This window comes from Bombus flavifrons, chromosome 10, assembly GCF_040668555.2.
Source record: "Bombus flavifrons isolate JBK064 chromosome 10, iyBomFlav1_principal, whole genome shotgun sequence".
Classification (NCBI taxonomy): Eukaryota; Metazoa; Arthropoda; class Insecta; order Hymenoptera; family Apidae; genus Bombus; species Bombus flavifrons.
The window spans coordinates 6,025,087-6,042,826 of NC_138451.1; the positions used below are offsets into that span (position 1 = coordinate 6,025,087).

At 39.8% G+C, this 17,740-nt stretch overlaps 2 protein-coding genes across 5 annotated transcripts in view; one reads left to right on the forward strand and one right to left on the reverse strand.

Moving 5' to 3' along the window:
* The window catches only part of LOC138184569 (uncharacterized), a 132,267-nt gene that overhangs the window by 68,066 nt on the left and 46,461 nt on the right, over positions 1–17,740 (reverse strand). The gene's annotated exons all lie outside the window — the stretch shown is intronic.
* Positions 1–17,740, forward strand: part of LOC138184570 (uncharacterized) — a 181,573-nt gene that overhangs the window by 18,265 nt on the left and 145,568 nt on the right. Inside the window, exon 2 of one of the 4 annotated variants that reach the window (XR_011174350.1) lies at positions 15,841–16,181. The exons of 2 other annotated variants lie outside the window; for them this stretch is intronic. The gene's annotated coding sequence lies outside the window, so the exon portion shown is untranslated. Of the gene's footprint in view, positions 1–9,042; positions 12,765–15,840; positions 16,182–17,740 lie in introns of those variants that run through there. One more of the 4 variants, XR_011174349.1, reaches the window with a different exon arrangement.

The window sequence follows — 17,740 nt, forward strand, 5'->3', positions numbered from 1 at the left end:
GACGTTGTTTCACAAATTGCTGGCCGAGATGGCTAATACGATTTTTTTTTAACTTAACAAGCGTTTAACGCGACTCCGATTTTAATTATAAGCCGTAGTACACTTCGGGAAATCGGATTAATTTAAATTACGATTTCGCTGAAAATTCTCGTTTTTTTAAGGTTTCTCTTACTCTGTTCCGTTCTTCCGCTATTTTTCAAATTGTTATCCTTTAATCTCGGTTCGCACTTCTTATATTTTCTTGCTTTCTTTAGTAACTTTCTTTTGATCTTAAGCACTGCGAGAGTGGCGATTAAAAACTTTTAACGTACACATCATATAATTATCAATAAACATGAAGCTTAATACAAAGCTATCGCGATACGAAGAAGACAGGCGAGTTGGCTAACAGTTGGGTTACATTCGAGCGTTCCGTTGCAGTTTCTTGTTTCGATCGTGACACCAACGATTCGGCTGATCGTCTAATTACACGCAACATCGGTAATTGCATTGCTACAGCTGCTACGCTCGTCTCGAAGTCTCTCGTTTTACGTGAGACAATGTGGCATCGATACGATGCAGTTCTAAATATATGTCTGTGCATCCGGTTTCAAACTATTCCCACGGATACTGGTATTAATTATTTCCGATAATTCAGAGACTGGCTGGCTGGAGTGGGTTTGTTCGGCTTATTCTGTCGAGTTAATTTAATAGAGGTAAATTGGGGATTTACTTTATGAGAATTGGCTTGAAATTGTCGCGTTTATTTTACGGTGCCGAATATTCCTTTATTTCTTTTACTAAAAAAATTTACGAGTTACTTCAGTATTCTATAATAAAATTATTTATCCAAATTGGTATTCTTCTATAGATATTCATTGATTTAAATATTTCCTATATATTAGGTTGTCCGAAAAGTTTCTTTCGTTTCATAAAGTGATAATAGATGAACAACAATTTCTATTTTATATTATTTTATTGAATTATGTGTGATCCATTTCAATTTATTTCTATTATCATATTCGTGTATAATTCAATAAACTAATATAAAACAAAATACATTGTGCGTCTATTATTTCCTTATAAAACGAAAGAAACATTTCGGACAACCTAATATCTTAGACGTAATAATCGTTGTAATATTTAATCGATGAAACAATCCTCTATTTAGATCTTATGTCTGTAGTTAAGTTCGGAGAATGTTACTTTGCATAAGCATCTGTAGTTTACTTGTCACAAATTAATCAACGAAGCTGCTGTTATTTCTGTATCCAGAGATAGGATCACAATAGCTATTATTTTATTCTTTGGATAAATCTATCACACCGTTCTGAGCCGAAAAGCCTTTATTGCACTTTCTTACATGGACTAGGGATAAAAACAGAAGAACATCTTAAACCTATCGATTGTATCAAGAACTATCTTCTAGTTACTATTTATTGTAACTAGCGCATGTGCATATGGATGGCGAGCGTGAACTCACGTTGTCATTTTCAACAGAAGCAGAGGATAGATGTATTTTTCTTCCGTGCTAGTAGCTTCGTTAATTCCGTATCAGACAATTGCATATTCTTGCACCACTCGATATCGTTCGATATCGTAGTTATAGTAAACCAGCCTCGATTCTTAAATGCAGACTTCGTCGATCCTTTTTCGGAACCAACCCTCTCGTATATTTCAATGGAATCACTCTTACGATAGAAAAGGAACTAGAAGGGGGAAAATGCAGGTAAAAAAGAAAGATGAAAAATTGGAAATCGAAGCGACGCGACTATTATTACGACGAAACGCGTTTACCATTCGCTTAATTATTCTCCTCCATTAAAGATGAATTTACATGGTTCACTGTGGTCAAACAATGTGGTTTACTTAACAAAATCGGCGCAGCGAAGTTCAAAGCTGAATGTTTACACGTTCCAATGGAATTGTCCAAATTGGTTCGCTTAAAAATGGCGTCGGGACAAATTGTGCGCGTCAGCGTCGAAATAATTCGCAAACGTTAAACATTTCCGAGCAAATTACAGAATAATTTGTTTATTTCCATGTTTCAATTCGAGCCGATCATTCTGAATTAAAAACTACGTCGAACAAAAGAGAAGAAGCTCCGTTTCTTTTTTCTCGAATGTTTCGTTTCGTTAAATTCTTCGTTGGATTATGGTTGGTTCTAATAATTCAGACACGTTAAATTAATAAAGGAAGACCTAGAGCGAACAATTTGAAAATCCCGTAAGATCGGTAAAAATCAATGACACGCCATCGTGGGTTCTTGATTCTCAACTTTCAGCGCCTCTTTAATTTCTCCACGTCACGTGTCGTAGTTTAGAACAAGTTCCCCAGAGTTTCCGTTCTTACGAACTTTATTCCCGTTCCATCCAGTTCCTCTTTTTATTTTCTTCAAGTTTCTCTGTTCTCTGTACGTGTAAACGTGCAGCGTGTGTATACGTGTATCTACTCAACGAGATCTCAGCTGGCCGAAAGAAGGGGTGCGACAGTTTTGAAGCGTCCCACGGGAGAAATCCAGTTATCGCTAGTGGACCGGTCTCCACGCCATTCATTCGAACCTTCCACCGACCGGATGATAATTGCTTTAGGAATCAGCGTCTCGAATGTCGTTGCGTGCCCCGGAAATCCTGAGCCCGTCAAATTGGATTCACAAATTCCTCGCTGTCTGGCCCGTGTTGCCGATCAACCAGGTTTCCGTCTCTTCCGTCTATCTGACGGTATGTCGTAGACTTTATTTTATTTTTTTAATGTATAAACATTCGTGCTTTAAGATTTCGATTATATTTATCGCTGCGAAGATCTTTTTTGTTGTTGTAAGAATTGTTAATTAGAATTTCTCTGTAGTGCGATCTCTGGAGTATCAATTTGAAAGGGAAGATGCCGCTGTTAATTACAATTTATTATCGTTAGTGAAACATCAACTTAATAATCCGACAGCGTGGAGATTGAAATCGAATCAAGGATTATTTACATTGTCTGCCTCGAGACGACAATCCATGATGGTCGTCGGAGCGGAATAGGCACGGAATAGGTTCGAGCAAGCGTAGATATGGCGTGTTTCTTCCAAGCTGGTAGAGAGTCGCGTTAATTAACACGCTGTAGGACGAATAAACAAGTACGGACCAATAGAGCTGCTAGTTAACTGGGAGTTAACTGCGTTAACAAACTCGACGCGTTCAACCGAGGCAAGCTTGGATCACGCGAATTTTCCCGTAATTGTAAATTACTGGCTGGCACACGCGATGAACTTTCCACCGCGTTTCCCGATCGGTACCTGGCTGAATTGGTCCAGAGATGGGGATTGAAAGGGGATTGGGGTCGCTCTCATTATCGCTGTGAAATTCCTAGAATCGCGAGCCCCGTGTCCGGGGAATATTAATCGTTATTGGAGAGTCGGCGAAGGGTTAATTGTTAACGTTGCTACCTCGATTGCAGTTGCAAAGAGTTGGCTGAACGTTACCAGCCGAATGGTCTATCGTTTTGTCGTGGTTTCGCCGTTGCGTTTAGCAATTAGAGCTTCGAGTGGATTTCGTTCCCCTTTAGTAGCGTATTTTTTTCCGTTTTTATGATTTTTACAACTTTTAGCTCTCTTTTTTATACTACGGGGATGGTTAACCCTTTCAGAAACGAAACGCTTTTACCTTGGAACGGAAATTGCATTTATTGTTGAAAAAAGTTGATTATATTCTTGCAAGTCGCAAAAAGGTATCGCGATGGAGAATTAAATTGTAATTTGATTAATTGCGAAACTAAAGAGATGATACGTTTAAAGGGTAGACGCGTGATTGAATTTGCATTTTCGAAAGTTTTAAAAATTCCACAGAAAGATTTCAGTGTTTACAGAATGGAGATGTAAAATTTCTGTACGTCCTAAGGAGTTTCTATAGTTTCTACAATTATGATAAGTGCTCGGTGAATCTAATCAGATGTAGAGTCGTGATTGGAGGATGGACCGTAAACCAGACGTAATTGAATCACACTTTACCATAATGAGGAATCTTTAGTATCCATAAAATTCCACTTCATAAAAATTCGATGTGCCTCTAGCGTGACTGACACTTTATTCCCCAAATAACGTTTTACGAAATTTCCTGTCACTTTGAGGAAGACCTACTTAATTTTCAACCAACTGTGATCTCTTTTTATACGTCTATTTCAAGTGGTTTAACACTACCTAATCTTTTTCCTTTCGAGTTTCAAAATTATCTGTATTTGAACAGTTCTAGTACTTTTTCATAAAAATGTAACTTTCAAGATTACTTTTCAGTTTAAGAGTTAATACACAAATCCAATCATAGATCAGCTTTTACGTAGCAAACCTTGTTTGAACATTTCACGAGGTTAAAAGTTATCTGGATCGAACAGCTTCGATACTTTTCTATAAAATATGCAGAATACGACCAACAAAGGATTTAACCAAATCTAAGCCAACCCTTACCAAACCTTACCCGTGTATAAATTTATTTAAATCTTGCAGACGTATTTAATAATCTTAAAAGCTAGCGATTCGGTGACGTTAATACTTTTCCATTTAATATTAGATTTTTCGTATCGTAATATCATTTCTCCGATACGTCCTTACATTTAAAGATTCAGAAGATCTAGTCAAACCACAACTAATCCTTGTCGATTTCTTCTTATTCGTTCATTTGTATTCGTCCGTATCGGTGTACTAAAAATATTGTATAATTGTAAAAATAACCAGCGACTCGAATAATCACAGATCACGAAGATTAATGTAAATGTATTTATTACCGTAACGTAAATGTAGAAGTAGGTCTTCCCCGCACAAGAAACCCAAGAAGATCCATTCGATTCTCGCTAATCCCTCTTTGCATATTTAATAAGCTTGAAAAATACTTGTAATCGAATAGACTCGACATTCTTCCATTAAATATCAAGTTGCTCGTATCGTGATATAAAAGAGCAGCTTGCCAATCGAGAGATCCTTCCAATCGCGCATCCAATCGTTCTCTTCTTCTCTCAAATACCCTTTTGCCGGTTCTTAGACATCGATTCGCGTCTCACGGGATCGAGAGAGAGAGCGAGAGAGAGAGAGAGAAAGAGAGAGAGAGCGAGAGAGAGAGAAAGAGAGAGAGAGAGAGAAAGAGAGAGAGAGAGAGAGAGAAATATCGGAATCACGACAGACCTGATGTAATACTGTTGATTCTTATTCAACATTTACTTTCAATAGATTCGCTCTGTAGAAATAGCAGACAGACGGGGAAATAATAAACGTTCTGAAGGCGATACGCTCTTTCTTTCACCACCGATCGTGAATACGTAAAACATTCGCGAGCAGGGATCGTCGTTTAGTATCGCTTGATCCTCCTGGAGTTTCCCATAAAATTCTACGGGATCCATCGTGAACAACTTCCTATATCTGACGTCGTTCTCTTCGTGAAACTATCGAGCTTCCGATTTCATCCTTTTCAATAGACGAGATTTGCACCGATGTTTAGTAATAAATTGTAATGGGATATATCGAAATAGTAGTTAGATTCTCTACAAACGTTTACAAATAAAAGACGAGTGATTTTCTTTCTGGATTCCGGATGTTTGTAACAAAACGCTTTATTGGAAAATCACGGTACGCGCAAATACGATATATATATGATACATATGCATAATTTTAGTTCGATTTAAGAACTCGGCGAATCGATTTACGCGCTTTACAGGCATATCGGAAATACTATTGGGTTGGTAACTAAGTGATTGCGAATTTTGTCAATACCACCTAATGACAAAATCCGCGATCACTTAGTTGCCAACCCAATGAATATGTACGCGTGTGTAGAAAGATAACGAAATAGCAAAAAAAGCATCGATTTTACAATTTCTTGATGTAAAAAAGTAAATAATCCGCTACTAAAGAATTTTCAAAGGGATCGTTTCTTTCTTTTTTTCTGTGTTTAAATGCAGATTTCTCGTAAATGAACAAAAGCTCGAAAGCTATTTCGAAATCTTTTACGAATTTGTATACCTTTGGCTGTGTGAATCGAATCAGTGCGCAGTTTGTTCAGCCAGCAAATTAACAAACAGCGGAAAGAAGCTAGTACAGTGGAAAGGAAGCGAATGGGGCGGGCGGTGAATAGCGACTTCAATTAAATCCTCGCGGAATGTTTCATTCTGGCCGAAGCGGCTATTCAAAGTAAATCCAGTTCGAACGGTCGATGTTTCGTCAGGATGATCGAAGGGTGCCATTGGTTCGGGAGTAAAAACGTTTACAGGCGTAGTAAAAGTGTAAGGAAACAGCATCTCTGTAAACGATTTGGCGTATCGACGCACGACTTTCGAACGTGTTTTCTTGTTACGATACAAGGCAAAAGACGAGGTTTTCTTTATTCAATTGGAAACTTACGAGATCTATTATTCACGTATTTCAATCTCGAATTCGCAGGGTAATGGATATTCCGCTGGGAATCATTTAAATTTGATTTAAAAACGAAAGAAAAACAGGATTTGATGTATGCAATGGAAACTCGGAATTTGTTATTCACGAATTTTAATTTAGAACTCGAGCAATGGTAAAAATTATCATTTAAATATGATTTGAAAATGAACAATTTGAATGAAACAAGATTTCTTTTATACAGTGGAGTCTTGAAATTCATTATTCATATATCTTAATGTGGAATTCTAGGTGTTGTGAAAATTATCTTTTAAATCGTTGAAAAATAACGGGTTGTCGGATATACTTAACGCTAGAAACAGTTGACAACCGAAACACGATTAAATAAAATGGAAGCTACGTATATGGAAAACTACGTAAGCTTGTAAAATGTAAAATGAGAATGAAACTTTCACTTGTTCCTTTCATAGGAATCATTTATAGAAAATTATTCAGATTTCAAAAATATACGCGTAATATATAGATACGATCAGCATCGATAACAGGAACCCTTACAAAACTTCTGACAAACCGCAATTAATTCGACATGCTCCAAGTACAAAACAATCGTCACCTCCACCAAACTGATTTGCAAAAAGACCGGTCTAACCGACAGAAATTCGTGAAAGGGGGCGTGCAAGTAATCGCGCTGTATTCTCGATTAAATGGTCGTTCCCCTTGGCGAGGTTTGGTCCAAGCTTTCGCGCTTACACGCGGCTGCTGAATAATGCAGCTAGACGCCGGTATCCGGGAACAACCGGCGCGGTAATTACGTCGTCCCATTGAAAAGAACTTGGCTTGATCATAATTTCGCCATTAGCTTGGCGCAGAGCGAGCACAGTGGTGGGGATGACGAGTGGAAATCGGGTTTCAGAGGGAAGAAAAAAGGTCATGGACACCGTGGGTGGACGTTAGGATAAAGCTACGGCAACGAAAAAGAAAAGAAAGAGGAAAAGGACGGGGGGGAAAAAGGAACAGGATTGCTTTGAGGAACAAAGAAGACGGTATATGGTAGAAGAATAAATGGCATGTGATGGTAGCGGGGATGGTTTTAAGCAGAAGGAGAGAACACAAAGGTGAAGAGATAGAATTAAGAAGAGACAAAAAGATGAAGCTTCGCGGCGTGGATGTTTGAAAAGGGGGGTTGAAGCATTTCGCGCGGTCACCGCCCGTAGATATTGCATTTTTATAAGGCGCAGCATAACCGCCTCCTTTATTTCTTTCCGCTGATCCTTTACCTCTCTTTCTCGTCCTCTGCTCTACCTTCCTTTTGTTGCCGCGAAAGACGCCTCGGTTAAAGTTGCCCGGGGACGTGTTAACGACGATGCGATTACCGAGCGATTCCGCTCGCTGTTTCGAGATAATTCGATTTTTCAGTTTGCAAATCGGTTTAAACGTCGAAACGTAGATTCAGAGCAATTCGCGCAGATGTGTCGTGTACGTGTTCCTTGAAGAAATATCAGTTGAGCTGAGTATCAAGTTCGTAGATACGAAATTCTGTAGCGGAGGTCCGATCATAAACGGAGTGTTCTACTTACTATCTGCTATATGTTGATTTCTCAATAATCGTTTCTTTGTTCTTTTATTTGAAGAAAGAGATTCTGAGAAATATTTGACGAGATTGTGCATGTTCTACAGTTCGTAGATACGAGATTCTTTGGCGTTAGGCTGATCACAGACCAACATTTCTACGTACGACCCACTTTGTAGATTGCTCGACGTTCTTTCTCTTACGTTACTTGCTCACGAAACTTTTCACTGACTATGCAGTTATAATCACTGTGTCTTAACTCTATATGCTTAGAAGAAAATCATTCAAATCCAAAAATGCACTTGCAAAATATCCATGAATCTATCAGTTAACAGTAGCTATAAACCTACAAAACTTCCATATAAACCTACGAATAGATCAGTTTCATCACGCCACTGTTTCTCGCATTACAATTTAATTTACGGTCTGCGATTATTTCCCGCCACCGAGAAACACAAACTACCCTCTTAGAGCTTGCGATACGTTAAATCTGCTTCGCTCGACGTTGGGCTCGAAAAATTCGATTAGTCTCTTCGACAATCTCCTTAAGAACTTTAGAAGATCTCGACGACCGATTTCTTCCTCTCGGTACCTACGGGATGTACGAGCTATCGATTCCACGAGTACAAGCTAATCAATCGCCACCAACATCGATCCCCTTCATTCTCGCAATTTGTTTCGCGACTCGCTTCCGCGATCGTTCCAGAACCTCTCATCTCGCGCGCATCTGGATGTCCTGTTCGCTTCGAGGAACGAAACTCTCAGTCTGGCATTGTTCCCGTCACTTGGAAGTTCGACTAAGTCGGAAGTTCGTCGAGAGACGGCCAACTCGAACGATTGTTTGCGTATGTATTGGCTGGTCTGGCTGGCTAATAGAGCGTGCTTTGGTGGAAGAAACGAGAAGGAGATTTAATTTCGGGGGTTTCTACTAGCTGGGGAATGGGAATTAGGGTTGTGTATATATATCTCTGTGGGGAAGGGGTTTTAAGGCTCGGATACTGTAATTGGTTTTGATAAGATCGCGTGAAACGGGGAACGAGATTTTATTTTAGGAACTAGATTAGGAAATTGTGAAATCGCTGGCAAGTCAGACATTTTAAACAGTATAACGTAAGGTTGGAAATTTAGTTTCTTTTAGGGGCGAAAATTCCATGCAAAGAGAAAGGATGCTGGATAATGTGGTATCGTGGACGAAAGGCCTAAGAGATATCGAGCGAAATATAAACAAGCGGTTGCGGAACATGTGCGTGGTGGGGCTAAGACAATAGACGTGGGGCTAAGACAAAAGACAAGGGGTTGCTAAGGGACAAAAACGAATTAACAGTCAGTTTGAGTTGAGAAACCAGAGACTGTGAATCGAGAAGTCAGGGAGATAGTGTTGTTAGCGTTATCGGGAGAGTGTGGTCCGCGTGAGAGAGAGCGTTAGATCCGTGATGACGAGAGTTGCAAATTAACTACCTAGTTGTCTTAATTATAATACGTTATTGTGATTAGTTCATGTTAAATAACCATCGTTTTCTGTTTAACCAACATGTGTTTAATCCATTATAAATAAACTAATTGTAGTAAAGGTCCTACAATAATTTATACTTCTGTTCATTGAAATTATTAGGACGGTTTCTATACTTGTATCAAAGATAGAAACAGATTTTTTTTAATTCTACCTAATTGATATATACTCTGTATACGAATGAACATAATTCTTCTTCTTGTACGACTTAGTCGTTGGTTGTGAGCGATAATATTTTCAACCAGCAACAGGTTTGTATCAAGTTTAATTATTTCCGAGGCGTATGGCAGGTTTCCACTTGCAATCGATCAGAGCACAGTTCCCAAAATCCATTGACATCGAAGCGGATTCGATGCAACGTGTGCATCAGGAAAACAGGTCACTCGAGGGATCTCGAGACACGGCTATAATTGCCGACCAGAGTTTCTCGTACGCTGATAGCGAGGCATCGCTGGCTAATTAACCGGGGCAACTACGGCGCTCGTGCTACTGAAACGTGGATCTCGATAATTGCTGATTAATTTAGCCTTGAATTCGAGCGGCAATTTCATTGGACCCACGTCATTTGTCGTTCTGTCTACCATAGCCACCGAAAACACACCGTTAATCGTTAATCGAGTTTCTTTCGTGTTGATTAACTACGTGTAGATCGAACGTTTCTCGACAATGTTCCGTGATATTAGGAGAAGTATAATTGCAAAGTTAAAATGGCCAGAAATTGAGCGAGTGTTCTAGTACTCGCGGATGTGTAAACCCCACCATCTGAAAGTACACCTGCTGAAGATACACCTAATATTTATGAACATAAATTTACATTTAATCTGCCCGATTATTACACAATGAAAAATTCAAAAATAAAAACTAAGGGAAATAAAATTAGCGATACATTAACTGGCAAAATCCGTATCGCTGCAACCACAATAGCTCATGGACGAAATATAAGTGGAACCATTACCTTTGATGCCTTCGTTCCGTCACTTTGATTCACATTCCAACGACCATTACACCTCTATCGTTGTACAAGTTTTTCCATGCTCCGCGTACCGAGAGCAAACCAAGCCACAGCTCCTGACCCGTTTACGTTTCATCGACGAGACTTTGAGCAACGAACCGTGCCACTCGAGGCACACGTCGAAATTGGTGCATTAAAAATCACCGGTTTGACCAAAATCCAGTTCAAAAAGATCCTGCCTAATCGTGCACGTACCGCAAAAGTCAACCACTCCGATAGAAATCGAGTTTCTCTCTGGTACGATTAATTTGTTTCGATAGCTCGTTCCAGTTCTCTATTTCAGTCAGCCTCCAGTTTCACGTGTTTGCACGTAGTTAAAACGTTCGACACGGTTGTTGCTTGGGTCGAGCATTAAGGTGAGTTCTCTTAATTTCGAGGCCCAGAACCCGTCGAAACCCTGTGCCGGAAGGAACGAAGCGAAAACGAAGCTTCTTCCGCGTCCGCGGTTCCAATTACACCTCCTCCTTCTCCTCCATCCTTGCAACGTCTTTCTTCGTTCCACACCCCTAATTTGCTTCCCATCTCCGTCCCTCTTTGCCCTTATCTCTCCCCTTACGTTTCTCTACGTTCGTTCAATCCACGCTTTCAGCCTGTTCTCAAGCTCCTCGTCGATGTTTCCACGTCTCACTCGAGTTTGCAGTCTCTCGTAAGGAGAGCAGACATAATTAGCCGCTCGTATTTTGATTAAGTTCTCCATCGAGAAACGAGACTCGGAAACCGAGCAACGTTCTCGGTGTCCTTACCTCCCCTCCTCCCCTCACCCCGCCGGAATTCTGCGCTTCATTAGCGGACAACGCGGTAACTGGCTGAGTTACTGAAAGGAAAACGCACAGGATTTTCGAACGCAATTAATTGTTCGACCAAGAAATCAGAGTGGCGGTTTCGAGGTTTTAATTATTGCGGAGGCGAGTGGTGGTGATCTTTGGCACACGACGATCGTAGGTTAACTCGAGCTCGTACGAATAAATCCGAATTAGCGTTACGTTAGCTTTGAGTTAATTTATAATTTAAAATAAATAATTGCGAATACGAGTGGTAAGCTTCGAGGTACGACAATAGTAAATTATGCAAGATTCGAAAATTCGAATTAGCGTTTGAAGGGTCTCTTGTCATAATCTAAATTGAATCGAACGCGTGAGGGATTGGAACATCGATTTGTTCCTTTGGGACGCGACCCGGTGAGGGTGACACAAATTAGGTTTGCTTCTTGATTAGGTACTCTGGGAAACGACGTACCTTTGAAGTTCTTAGACTGCAGATTTGAATAAATACTGTGTTGGAATCTTGGTCTTTGTATTAAGTAGCACACACAGCTCCTATCATAGAATGTATTCTCCTTAATGAAGCGCATATATAATGTTATATAACATTCAAATCTAGCGAATATAATATGGGGAAATTTTTCTATAATATAGCAACGAGTTGTGCTTATTTAATGTAATCGATCAGATGCAAACATTTCAGTTTTCTTTTGTGTAGAAGTACTTCGGTCTAATTATTAATAAATTGGCATCTTGTAAGTATAAAATGCGCAATGGCATAGAATGTAAAAATCGGAGAAAGAGGAAATCGAGGTAATGCTAATTGAAGAAATATCTCATTCAAGAACATGGATTTATAGTACAACCATTTTATGAATTTCCTGCTTAATTTAATTAAATTTGTTCTTTTTTAGTGAAGTTACGTTCTAAAGAAACACACTACGTTCAACGTTCGCTCACAGGCACCAAACACAATCTCGAACAGAAAAAGCACAGAAAAATGCGAAGAAGAGTTCTGGAAAAATAATTATATAATTGCAAAAACATTCACCAAAGACCGTGTTGTTTTGTTTTTTTACAAAACTCGAAGAAAATGCGGGCAGAAATGCAGCGAAACGTCCGAGTAAAGTGTCTTTATTTATTTTCCATCTGTCGACTCAATTATCTCGAATTTCCCAAGGCGGGCGAGCAACCAACCCGCTGATTGGACGTCGCGTCGCATGTTTAATTAAGCCTGTGTCACGAAGACACGTCGTCACGAGTACGTGCGAACGAAACAAACAGCCTAACGACGTTCCCGCGATTCCGTGTACTCGTCGCCGCTACGACAAGTCTGCCACGTTGCAAGCAGACCCTCGTCGAAGACAAGACGTCGATTTCACGTTGAAAAACACAACGACGTTCACTCCGTGGCAAAGAGAACCAACCAGAGTACCCGTTGCGAAGTTTTAATTAACGTCGCTACTTTTACAGGCGTTGTATCGGACGGTTCAGTGAATCCGATCTCGCAATCTCTCGCGAGATTTCATTCTTTATATTGGTAGAAAATTTTTCATTCGATGGTTTTCACATGTAGAAACTGGGAAGATTTTTTTTTATTTTTTAGCATAATATTTTCTTATACTTCCGCGGTGATTACTGTATACTTTTAGTGCTTTTATAAAGTGCGTAGACTATCGAACATTATCGTGGACACGATATTTTTATTTACTTTTCTGCGAGGTGTTGCTTTTTTGGAAAATGTCGTAAAGATTCTTTTATATTAAAATTGCGAATTAATTTTCAGAGATATTTTTGACTAAAAGTACATTTATTCAAAGAGAATCAAAGGAGTTACATTAATCAAAATATCTTCCTTCGTCTTCTACAACTCTTTCCTATTTTTCTGGCAAGAGATGGATGTCGTGACGATAGAACGATTTATTTTTCGAATTGATCCATTCATCGGTGAATTTTTGCACTTCTCCGATATTTGAGAAGTGTGTGCCTTCCAGTACGTGCTGCATTGACCGATGAAGGTGGTAGTCCAATGGAACCGGAGTCTGGAGAATACGCAGAGTGGGAAAGGACTTCCCATTCGAGCTCCAACAACGTTTGCTTCACGGTTATTGCAACGTTGTGCATTGTCATGCAAGAGAATGACTTTGTGTCGTTTATTTGATATTTGTGGACGTTCCTGGTCTAGAGTACGTTTCAAGCTGTACGTAGTTGACGTCGATAACGATTCCCAGTAACACCTTCGTGCAGTTACAATGGTTCATAGAATCCATCTTCTTGATCCCACCAAACAGTGTGCATTACCTATCGACTGTGAATTCTACGGGTTTCATTTCGCTGCTTTTAAAATTCAATCGTTTACGTAACATATTAAACGTCAAACATAAATATCGAGACATGGTCACATTGTATTTTGATATAACCGCGAAATTCTGCAACTTACAACTGGAGCACTCTGTTGAAAGCCCTGAAACTAATTCACGTCTCTGATATTTCATTTTCTGGCCAGCTAGTTCACCATAAATTCCTCTAAATTGTGGAGCTTCGGGAACTAAAAAAATTTTATCAATTTTTCCATGAATCGTAATATCGTTCTTAATCTTCCTCACGCTCGTTTCCCATAATTCTGTTAGCAGGAAAGGCAGCGAAACGTAGTTAGCTGGCCATAAATTCCTTCGGACACTTCGACGAAGGTCACGCGCTCGCGAATAAATCGAATATCGATCGGATGAGAGGTGGTAACCTGGCTATCTCGGGATCCCAGACCGCTGTTCCTTAATTGATCGAACAGGAAGATCGGTGTCCGGAACGCGCGTTTCCTCTTTCTTCGTCTGCGAACCGAATTAAAGTAACGAGATCGAAGGAGAATTGGAATCCTACGGTGAAACAAAAAGCGCGAATTAAAATAGCCGGGGATAACGAAGCGAAGCGAGAAGATTTGCCACGTCGGTTCACTGGCCCCTTTACCTCGTTATCCTATCCGTGAATCGATTCCAAGGAACGTTTCGCGCTATTCCATCTTTATCTCCGATTCTACAAAGGGTTAATTTTTCAAATTTAAAGCGAAGTCTATTCGAATCTACGAGACTGGTCGTGTCCTTTTAGAGATCGAAACAAATTTAAATGCGTAAATAAATGCGTATATCGTGGACGATTCCAGTTTGAAAATGAAGCGAACAACACAGTACCTAAATAAAATCATTAACGCTTTACATAATTGTAAAATTTTATCACTTACATTTACATTATTAATATATTTACATGCAACTGCTATTATTTCACTCAATATTTCACCCCTTAAACGAACAACGAATAAAGCGAAATTCCTCTTTCCTACCAATATACTAAAATCCACTTGTCGTCGAAAGAAAGAGAAGAATCTCTTTTGTTGAAAGAAAATAGAACAAGAAAGGATAAAGTCTAAAATAATCACGACGCAACGTTCCCTAATAAAGAATAACAAAGAAAACATAGTAAAGCCACGAATTCGAGAAGAATTTCAATTCTGTCGTCTATAGCACACGAAGCAAAGCCCTGGATCGATCGGTCTGAAAATGAAGCCAATCCAGAACGGGGACAAGGAACAAATTCGATCGCGAGCTTTCAGCCTGTATCGGCGAAAGGTGGTGATTTTCCTGCGTCACCACCGGAGAAAAATCGACGACATGGATAGAGGTGAATTTGTTTCGTTGAAATATCCGCGATCGGTCTGACAGAAATGGCTGGCAGGCGCTTGGCCAGCATATCGCGTGGGAGTTGCTCGAAGGCTGTGAGCTCGTCGCGATCGCCATCGCCATTTCGATGCCATGCCATTCGGGTTCCCGTAGCCGTTTCCGTTGGGAAATGTCCGCAAAGTCGCTGTCCTATCTTCGCATCCAACGCGAAACAAACTGGCGACGATAAGGCTACGACTTCCGCACCGAAATCCTCCGGAACGGACTTACTCAATGATATCTTCATTGCAGTTGGAGATGATACTTCGAAACTTGATGATAGACGGAAATAATTGTGTAACTTGGTGCTCGTTCGCTTCGATCTTGAGATCGTAGTTCGATAATTACAGTCAAGGTTACAGTTTAGTCGAGGATTATGGTTTTGGAGTTGCGATTGAAATTTGTTTAAGAACTTGGCGAGAGGTTTAGGGTAATTTTTCAAATGTATCAACATTAAAGCTAGATAAAATACACGTTAAATTAATAAATTTTTAGATATGTGTGTTCAACGACAATTTTTTAAGCTTAAATATACATGCGATAGTTATACGTGTAATCGGAAATTAGATACATAATCACGAAATTTACATAATCGATTTATAGTGGGTAGTGCGTGAATTATGAAACTCATAGGATAAATAATAGACGAGAAATCTGTCAAAATGTTTAATAATAGATTCTAAATAAAATTATTAATATTTATAATAATATATTACCGTAATATAAAAATAAGAATAATGGAATAATAAATCAACACGAATAAATTACTCACCTCATAAAACCTCATAAAACTCAATTTATCCCAATTATCTCTACAAAAACTACCATTCGCCCTCGAATCACTTCCCAATCTAAACCATTTTCGACAATCAGTCGCAAATAGAATCTACCAATCGGCAAAAGAAAGGTCTGGTCCTCGATTCTCTGTTCCAAATATTTACAGGCAAGTTTGGAGACGGGCAGAGGGGTGCAGATTTGTGCGTGGAACGAGAACAAGCCGCCTTATCAGACCGTTCATCCTCCATATGGGGATTGGTCGTCGCTTTTATGCGACGTTTTCCTCGTCTACCAGCCGGCACACGTACGTGTTTCCACGGGAACGACAGTTTCGTCGAAGTTTTGCCTCTGCTGGCCCGGAGATTTTTCGTCGGGATAAGTGAAGGGTCTTATCGAGAAAGGCGAGAGTTGGTAACAACTTGGACGATATTATCGCCGATCTGACGGGATGCGAACGATTCCATTGGTCTACGATACGGCTTGTTTTTTTCGTCACGCTGAACGATGGTCAGTATTCTTATCAAAGATTTCGTCTATGTCGTGTTTAATAAATCTTCGTCGCGAATATATCGCTGTATTAAATATGAAATATTCTTTGATGTACGTTCAAACGAAGTTACGATAAAGTCTCAAGATAAAAGCTTTGTCAAAGAATAATTCGAACAGTACTTTGTCAAATAATTCGTCAATACGTAACATTTACTACCGTAATAACGTCAAAGAACGAAGGAAACATACCGATAACCTCGATTCCTTTGATCCGCGCCCAGACACAAAGCACACATTCGCTTCACTCGTCGCGAGAACGTCCCTCAGGCTGTTGAAGACAGTCAACAAGGGCTTAGACATTTTTCAAGAGTCGTCTCCGCTCGTTTATCACAACCAAACTGAGCGTAACACTCTCGAGTCGTTGAGAAGTTTCTCTCTGCGTGCAATTTTTCGCGAGAACGGATCCGAGACGTCGACGCACGCACGTAAAAATACGAAGAATCGAAGGCAATCGTATGCTCGCGCTCACCCCTCGGGGGATTTCCGTCCTAGTGGCGTCGATAGATCGCACTCCGATACTCTCGAGACCATCTCACGCGATATTTTCCTCGAAGATAAACCGTACCAGACGCAGAATTTTTTTAAGCAAATTTTTACATATCTTTTAAATCGTTTCGAACGAATATTTTCCATTTTTCTATTTTTCGTTTGTCCGAGTTGTTTACTTTACAATACTGAGCAAAGCTTTTGGAAATTAACCGATGAAATTTCTTTGACTATCGGCCTTAGCTGTCAGCAATGAAATGGAAACCTTGCAATAAAAACTTTTTCCCTCCAAAATGGGCCGTGGCTCGGAGATATGAAAAGGCACAAAGCGTTGGTATCGGATCAATCGAGTTTGATTTTTTTCGAGGGCGTGCTTACGGCTAAATTTCCATGCCGGTATCCTCACAGGATTTTGTTTTCGCGAATTCTTTCGTACCGGCTTTTCTCCCGCGGGAAATCGTGCAGAAAAATCAGCGAGTGGCCGCGATTTCAAGAACGTCACCAAGGGAGACTGAAATTGCTGGACAGGGGTGGTTTGTCGTCACTGAGAATAATTACTCGTCGAACAGGAAAAAGCGGAGGAATATCGATAAAGAAAGAAAAGGAGAAAAAAAAGGAAACGGGAAAGGGCAATGTTTGTTGCGAGTATTTTTATCGAGCGGAATTTTTCTCGATCGACACGCTCGTTTATTAAAAACGCTGACGTTAATAGACGAACCAATTTCAACGAACTGAAGACTAAGTTAATTAATGAAGCTCCGCTTTCGTGTTCATTTTATGCTTTACGTCTTCTTTTAAGTAGAACGATGTTGTTCGTTTTAAACGAAGTTTTATGTAATTACAGTAACGTTATAACGGATGGGCTACAAACGAGTGATGTTGCTATCTTTGACGAGGAATACTCGTAAGCGCATTTATGGAGGTGTTACGAAGGTTTCTTTGTCTTTTTGTCGATGTCAGTTCCCTTATCCTGCTTTCGTGCACAGTGTTTTATAATATGTGGGATACGTTTCAGCAACGGACGAACGAAA